The sequence below is a fragment of the Dermacentor albipictus genome, chromosome 4 (genome assembly GCF_038994185.2).
Source record: "Dermacentor albipictus isolate Rhodes 1998 colony chromosome 4, USDA_Dalb.pri_finalv2, whole genome shotgun sequence".
Lineage (NCBI taxonomy): Eukaryota > Metazoa > Arthropoda > Arachnida > Ixodida > Ixodidae > Dermacentor > Dermacentor albipictus.
In genome coordinates, this window is record NC_091824.1 from 63,906,424 (window position 1) to 63,915,915 (window position 9,492).

Below are 9,492 nucleotides of genomic sequence, written 5' to 3' on the forward strand. Positions count from 1 at the left end.
GTTGCACATCCACGGTTTCTCCCCCACTCCTTTACACCATGAAGTTCAAATTACTCCGCCGACCATTCGATTTGAAATTATCCACACACTCATCCACTGTAAGAGTTGTTAAGACTTGGTCTAAACCGAAGCTGTGATGAGCGGGTTAAACTAAACCTCCTTGGTCGCCACCGACCGCCCGCATGTAAACCTTGAGACACTACAACACACTCAAGCGAAAGTATGTGTGTCTCCAAGGGAAAGTAGGGAATACACAGGGAAGGAGCGAGATGGAAATTCAAGAGGATGACCAAAAGGAGAACAAGGTAAAAACGGGAGCTTCAAAAAAGATACGCGTTAGAATGGTGCAGAGAGAGAGAGAGAGAGTAATATAGGAAGGCAGGGACGTTAACCAGTCAATGGTCTGGTTGGCTACCCTACGCTGGGGAAGGGAGGAGGGGAAGCAAGAGAAGGGTTAGAATGGTGCAAATACCATGTCCTTTAATAATCTGTCCTTTATAATATATATATATATATATATGTCTTTATAATAGTATGTCTAGTCATATGTCCTTTAACCGAGAAATTTGTGAGGAATAACGGCGGCCGGTGTGTGATTTCTCCGATGCCCTTTTATGGTAATTGGTAAAATCATGCCGACATATACATCGAAACATCAGTAAGGCTGCTTTTGTAGTTCAATATCATCAGCGCATAATTTGAACAACTGACAAGTCATAGTGAAAGGAAACGATCGTTAAGATTTTCTGGTCGGTTACGTTAAGCTGTAAATATTTGTATTTAGGTAAATATTATTCTAGAAAGTCTAGAAAAGCAGATGCCCCTTTTCTTTTCTTTGCGTGCCATGCGTTGGACTGTTACTGGTTCCCAGTATTTAATTTAAAAAAGTCAATACGATCTACAAATTGTGCAGGCTCTATGTATATTCACAGATTACTATTACAGATAAAGAATAATGTTTACAGAAACAGAATTCTTTTATAGTTCAACGCAACCGACGAGAAAATGTTAGCGATAGTTTCCTTTCACTGTGGCTTGACAGTTGTTCGAAGTCTGCGCCGATTATGTGCAAGTGCAAAAGTACCCTTACACACACACACACACACACACACACACACACACATATATATATATATATATATATATATATATATATATATATGTATATATATATATATATATATATATATATATATATATATATATATATATATATATATATATATATATATATATATATATATGCCGTTAATGCCAGCGTCACCATAGGTCCGATTAAAGCTGCTTTGGAAGAGCGAGTTATAAGCCATAAACTGCGAATCCCTTTTCTTCTTTGTCTAGCAAACCTTAACTAATACTGTAACCATGCTCGTCGCATACTAATTACCCGACCAGTAGATATCTTTTCTACATCAAGGCGGCACGTGGAGGTGGGCAACCATGGTAGAGTGTCGCGGGCTTGGGCTCGTGCATGCATGCCATTTCGGCATTTCTCGCTATGCATGGCTGGCTCATCGCGCCAAGGGGTTCAATTGTTAGGTATTCACCGCATTGCTCAATACGATGATCTCGGACTCCCAGTTTCATCCGCTCGCAAGCTCACGAGGGACTCTCGATATCAGTTTCGCAAGGAACGAAGCCTGCGCGGCACAGATAAGCGACTCTTTAGCCTGGGAGATGCATACCGATGTGGAAATAAAGTTCCCCGTGTGTACTTTTTCCAGAAGTTCTAAGCCTATACGACCATCTCGTTCACCGGTAAATGCGTGCGGATATGAAGAAATGAGTTAATACAGTGCCACGGGGTACAGAGGCCAGTGCACTCGCCCTATTCGAGAGTACAGTACACGTTTCATACACTCAAAACCGACTTCTCGGACCGATTAACAAAATATACCGTCTTACCGCAAGGCTGCAGTCGCTTTCTATCTTTCCTGACGTGGCGTCTACTTGAAGATGATTAACACTGAACAACTGTCTCACTTAACGCGGTGTCCAGCAGGCGCCCTCGCGAGCCCCCATATTTCTTTTCCCTTCTTGTACTCACCCCCACCCTCCCCGCTTCAAACCACTAACAACATCAATGTTGTTGCTAAACGATCCCTGATCACGTTGGGCTGAGCTATACACTGGAAAAAAAATACAACGAAGGTAACAAGGACGCAGACGGGCGAAGCACTCTTCGTAGTTTGCATTTCATCCATGTGCGTCCTGGTTCCCTCTTTTGTATTTTTTTGGCCAAAGTAAAATTCAGTGCAACGTAAACATGAACATGCTTCAACTAGCCCTTTTCATTGCTTTACGAAAGTAAACCACTATTATAATTTTTTTTCTTCGGAGGATACTATTTAGTGAACTCGACTTGTAACAACAATACATTTTGTTCGCCAATGACAATTCAAAGCACCGTAAATAAAGCAGCATTATTGCGCAACCATGCGCGCCAAGCCCTGTCTAGCACGGCGAGATCGAACGCAAGTTGAATGTTCAAGGTGCGTTAGGTCCGCGTGAACGAGCCAGAACACGACCAGTCGCTGGCCGCGGTGAAAACTTCATTAGCCGCTGATAGGCTTTGCGCTCGAGGTAACCGGCTTCGGTGTGCCTGCGGACACGTTGCTGTGGTCTGTCTGTTGTCCCGCTTTCATGCAGCACCTGGCGAGTGACGCAATCCTCGCCTACAGAAAAGGTCCGGCAAAAAGTGTCGCCAGATAACGCCCAGGGCGGGTTCTGCTAAACAAAGCGTGCTCGCTTCGCGCCAGTAAACCAAAGAACACGTAATTTTATTCAACTTTGATTTACTTTCAGAAACGGCCAAGTGTCAAAATGTGTGCTTTAACAAGCACTTTATTGTGACCGATAAACTCACATGGCAAGTCAGTTCCGCGAAAGTGCATAAGTGGGAGAAATTATCATGAAAGAGACATTTTTATCCACCCAAAAGTAGTGTAAAACTTGTTTCCCCAGCTTTGTGATACTTACGGGTGGACGATCATTTTCGCTTTCAATAAACTAGTAAACAGGAGCTTGGATTGTAGCGCGAAGGGCCACGGATACAGACTAGAAACAGACAGGACGAGCGCTAACTCTCAACAAACGTTTTATTGAAGCGAAGAACACACACACACACACACACACACACACACACATATATATATATATATATATATATATATATATATATATATATATATATATATATATATATATACATACATATATATATATATATACACATCAGTTAAACATATCGTTAACTGATGTCTCCGTACCTTGTCATGTTCTCGTCTTCCCTGCTTCCAGTCTGTGCGCGTGTCGTTTCGCGCTACAATCCAAGATCATGTTACCGTACCAACTCGCCCAACTTGCCATCCTTTTGCAAACTAATAAACGTTCTGCGGACTTTTGCCTTGCATAGCCCACTCATCCGGAGATAGACAGCCGCCTCTTCTGATTTGCCTGCTTAAATTTGAAACGGCAAGGCACCTACTTTATTAGAATAACTTCTTCATTCACACATGCTGCATTATCAACATTATAATTCAAAATTAAATGTCTATTGTTTCGATCAAGAATACAATATTAAGGACACGTGTTTAAAGTAAATTAATTGCTCCTTTTCCTTGTTCTTCCGTAGTCGATTCAGAATTGTCTACTGCCTGATGCAGTTTGACACAGAAAAGCGAGAATTCGGTTGTACTCAGAATAGCGGATTAAAGAGAAAAAAACTAAAAGGAATCACGTTCAATTCGTAGCTGCACTAGTTCAACCGCAATATTTTATTATCAAGCGACGTTATTGATTTACTGACTGCTAAGCAACTAATTGCACTAGGGGAAATCTGTTTCGTGGCTTCGTATAGACAAGAATCTACGTGGTATACAATAAATGGTTGTGGCCTGGGAATTATGAAATTATTCATAGAGACGGAAGAATGAACTTAGCCCAAACTTGAGAGTCGTACACATTCAAATTGCTATGTGTCTGAAGTAATGGGCCACTGCATACTTAAAGCAAGCTCGCAAATAAGCAGCTGCCTTCGAAAGAGCTTGATAACAAATAGCGATAGATGCAACAGATCATAGTATTCTAGTTTCAAACAGCAGAAGTTCGACTAAGTCAAGTAAACTAAGGAAAGGTCTTTGTGTTAACAGCTCAAGCTGCTCCAAGCATATGCGGTCGTCCAATGCCCCACTTGATATTAACTTTCCATTCACCAATGTACAGTTTCCGAAAAACAAAAGATTAAAACAGGAACTGTGCCTAGCGAAGCTCTAAATGTATGCTAGTGAACAAGTAATACTAACGCTTTTACAGAAAAATACCTTAATTTTCTTATTCTAACACGTAACAGATAACATATTCCTACAGTATGAAGGACCCACGCAATGCAATCAAATAAGACAGTTGTTACTGCCAGAGCTGACGTTAGCATGGACCGAGTAGGTTTGGTCTTCCCTGGTGGGCTTCATGAACGTCGCTTATATTTTAGTTTGTGGTGTCTTGTCAGAAAGATAACAGTGAACGTAATGAAGCAGAAAGAATAATATATAGATTATTTCAACCGTTCTGTCTTTGATCGGCCGTTTTTCTTCTTTTCTTTCTCATTCCTCGTATCCTTGTTTACTATGAACTAAACGAAGATAAGAGGAAGGAAGCGAGCGATCAAATCATAAAGTGCCTCACAGGGTGTACGACAGTACGAGGCTTTTATTTGTGACTTGTTTGGTTACGCAGACCGATCGCAGAACTGGCGAAACTCTCGCTCATGGTATTCTTCACCCTCTTTGTTTGTATGTTTTTTGCCTGCTGCCCTCTTTCTTCTTCCACTTTAAGTTGAAGCGCGGAATCTTTATGGCCGGAGTTTGTCTTCCCCTTTAAGGAGGACATTGAAGTTGGAATGAAGTCTAACTGTGCGTGAATTGATATTAACAATAACTAAAAAAAGCGCCGTGAGAGTGTGAAAAGTGTGAAATCATTGATGGCTAAAACACAGCTGGTCGCAAGGAGAGATGAAAGCAAGGTTGCCGGGGAAGCGGGGACAGTAGCGACTAAGGCAGAAAAATTGTGTGGCGCGCTTTGACTTAAGGGCATGCAGGTGGCCGTCCCAAGTTCGATAGTCGAGGTGTGTAAGTGGTTATGAAATGCTATGAATACTAAAAGAAAGTCAACACGCCATATAATATCAAGAAAGGCCATCAGTGGACGATGAAAACGAATAGCTTTAACTAACGCTACTGTATTCATATACCACAGTCGTAAACACCAAACTGCAGAACAAATTATCACCCTTCTCACTTTTGAGGGTGTAAAATATTTTACAGTCCGTCTCGAGAACGAGAATAATTAGGCAGGACATAACGTGTTGAAAACGACTCGATATGTTTTTCGGTGCAATAAAAGCTTTGTTTATCAAAAGACATGCGCTTAAACAAAATGTTAGGCAGTTGTTCAACGACATTTTAATGTTAGCCAATTATCTAGATAGTGGAAGAAGACCTGATAACCAGTACAAACAAATCTCATAGTTTTATATTGTTCCAGTGTTTTTTTTTTTCAGTAATTTGGCTAACGTTAGTGGGAACACCCTGTATGCAAACATTACATCTTTTGCAGTCACCAGAGCTAACGAAGTCCAAAGATTTGATGACTTGATTCACACGCCATGTCACGTGATACAATATCATTGTTTAGGCTTTGGCATACATAATGACTAACTAGAACAGCAATACCGGCACGAGCCCACTGCATCACTCACGCTATCATATAGCGCGCCATCTAACTGGCAAATAAGAGAGCCATATAGAGCTGAACACACGAGTATCGATGGCTGCAGAATTACAGCTGGTATTCATTCCCAACCTATATCGCGCAAATCACACGTAGAAACGTAACGTCAAACTTTCTAGATATGAAAAAGCTATCGGAGACTCGTTTGTTCTACAATGCCACATAAGCTTATAAACAACAGTCATCACAAAACACGTCGTATGCCGTGTCACACTTTGTCGCTTTGTAAACGCTCTAAATACTCGAGTTAGGCTGAACGGGTGTGACTTAGCACATCCAGTTCCTTCTCGGCCTTTGTCTTATTCTCCAAAAAGATAAAAAAATAACACGGCATGAGAGCGCCGATTTGGCAGGTTCAATTGAACTACAGAAGAAGAAAACAAATAAAATGTTTTCTTCGTAGTAAAGAAAGAACCAGATGTATAACGCGATCACATAGGAAAGCTTACATGGGAAGGGGTAAAAGTGCGGGTACTTTTCTTCTTTAAAGCCTAAAGAGAAGCGGAGCAGCGTGCCGTTAAAAAAAAAAACAGCACAAAGTGCATTAGAGCCACGCCAAACCTTTTCCTCCGAGTACGTTCCACTTTCGTCCTATCGGCTGAGCGGGTGCCATGTAATCATCATCAGCCTATTTCTTTTCCTGCAGTGGACATCAAAATAGGTTGATGATGATGAACATGACGACATTGCACCCGTTTGGCCGACAGGATGAAAGTGGCCCGTTATCCTTTCGGGCCAACTCGAGTTTTAATGGCATTGCTTCATTGCTGGTAGGTTTGAGGAACACTTGGATTCGCAATTTTTGACGGGTTTCGTTTGTCGAATATTTTATTCCTTGCTGTGATGCTCATTCTAGAAATCTTGTTTTGCCTTGATGCCGACGCGATTACTTGTTCTCAGAGGAGGACTGACTCTTTACAGTGCAGAGAGCAGCGTTTAAAGATAGTGACCCGAGTATAATCATAATATGACACTTTTTATTACGAGTTATGGTTATTTTTACCTTGACGCGGACGCGAGAATACCGTATTCAGTAAACCATGCATGAATAAAGTAGTTGTCAAAACATTCCAAGTTTATTGATGAATATTATTCTTAGCCGAAGTGTACGTCATATGAATTATTATATAACCCAGATACGAGTAAACATAAATGGTAAAAAATCACGAGTTAGAATAAAGTCAATAAAGGTCAACTATGGAGAACCATAAGAAAGTGTTCTTGAACTGGTACTAGGACTACTACAGTTTGAGTTCTAGATTTACAGCAGTCTGTTGTTTTCTAAGCGGACCCTTAATGCCGCTTACCAGCCGGTAGGTCACATGGTGCTTCTGATCGCTCTCTTTTCAAATACTGAAGCGGTGGCGCAGCTCTGTCCGGCGTTTTCCATGTCATGATACGTAACCTTGAAGGCTTTCTTTGGAGAGACGGTGTCACAAAACATATCATAGATCACCGCTACATTTACCTTGTCGACAATTCAACACAGGTATGTAGTAAGGGACACGGAGAAGCCCTTGACTGTATCTTTTACTGCGTCCTCCTATTGCATTTTGCGCAGTACATTTATTTCCTGGCCACTGAATATGAGCTTTGATTTATCATGAAAGTAATTTTCGCCTCTCTGGCCAATTCAGCTATCTGCAAAAGGTAATATTTTTTAAATATTCGAGAAGATATTAGAAAGGGTCACCCTAAATACTTATGCCCCTCTTGCATCACCTGCGACATTCTTTTGGCTCTCTTCACTCCATTTTTTGCTCACACCCACATTTATTTCATATTAGGATAACAATTGGCGGTTCGTATCATGCTCTTAGTATATCCGGAAAGTTTGCATGTACCTCGCCACCATTTATCTCTCAGCGCTCTGTGTTTTTACGTGCATATTACCCTAGAGTGTGCTCGTGTCTGACTCCTCTCATAGTTACTTTTCCTCCGAGTTTGCAACTGCTGCCAGTCTTCTGCCCTCGTACGTATTATGGGTAATTGTTCTCCAATTATCACGCCACTTCGTCTTATAATTTATTGTGCCGTTCTTACGGGACTGCTTCTCGTAACAGGGTACTCAGAAGAAGAGGTCAAGTGCTTCAGATCATTTCTTGCCTCATCAGAGCATCAAGCGTTGGCTCATTGCCATTCTCTTGTCTCGCTTTCACCTCGCCTCTGGTTGTGTACTTTTGAACATTATCCCTTCAGTCCTCAAAACGTCACAAGAACAGAATGTAGCCGACACGTCAGCAGCCCGTAGCACTATCACTGAATCACCAAATTCCAGCACTTCTGTCGCGCATGTTGATTAAATATACGGGTCAAGAGCTCGCGGCTACTCCTGTATCCATCTTTTGTGATTGTCTTTTCTATCCACTTTTGTGATTGACTTTTCTTTGCTCTCTGTAGAGAAAAAGTGAGTCAAATCCGGTAAACTATGAGTAGTACATTGTGATGACACCCACAAAAATATCTGTTGGACGAAAAGGCGTCATTTCTGCTGTATTTTGCCCCAGGGCGTTGTGAGCTCCGTTGCACTTTAACTTGCATTATAAAAAAAAAACACAGATTAGACTTTCTACACATTGCAACCAGAAGGATTTCGCCCTGTAGTCAATGGTTTTTACTTTGTAGCTGAGGTGCTTCTCATGACTCCTTTTCGCGTGTCTTAGATTTCTTGTGCAAAACCCAGAAAAACCGCAAAACTGAAGCGCAGAAGTGACTAGAAAGTCCTAGTCTGAAATTTTTGTAACATTTTAGCCTGCGTTGAATTATCGCGGTATGACTACAAATTTCGCGTATCTTTCTTTGCTAGAAATTCTGAGAAGCTTCCTTTTTTTGTCGTAATCAGCTACATATCTAAAAACTTGGCGATTCACCATGAGCAAAGTAACCTTTCCTACTTGGATGTGTTCGAGGACATGCAGCGTACTCGTTTAGCAAAACGATGTATTTGAAAAAGTCCATTACCATGCTCCGCTGCCATTGGCAGCTGTGTGGCTTTAATGATTGGGAGGTTCCAGTCTTATGCTAAGTTCTAATTTCAAAAGCTACGATGAATAATCGAGCAAGAACTGCTTGTGATTCGTTTCATGGTCTCAAAGCCGCTAGATGCGAGTGCCCCCTTCACAAGTGCGGTGAACACATAAGCACTTTGTTGGCCCAAGTGGTGTTTTGATAACGTTTCGTGCGGGTTAAATCTATCATCGTGCGTTAAATCTATCATGAATTGAGTTATGTTTTTAAGTCCACTGAATTGTTCTTGTTGCTGCCTGAAGTTAACCTGTTTGATCACCTGTCTGAAATTTATTTACTGATTAGTATTAACATAGCATTCTGATTGAATAGTTCTGTATGTATCGTGCTTTTATTAGATCCAATATACTTATTACGTTGATGTCTATATATTTGTTTACACGTCCGCAAATAAATTACGCTTTACTAGATTTATATAAGTACCGGCACTATTTCTTCAATCACTGTATTTCCCCTTGTCTGTTTTCCCCAAACACAGGTACCGCCTGCTGTACTTTGTTTTTCTCATTTTGTATAACTCCAACATCACTTGTGAAGAGTAAACTTGGCTCGAAATTCCCACTTTCAAAGTCTGCGTCCTTCTGAACGCCTGGATGGTAGTATTCCAGCAGATTGTCACGTGAGAGAAGTAAGCTGAAGCGTTGCACAAAAACAAAAACTACTCAACAGATTGAGGCG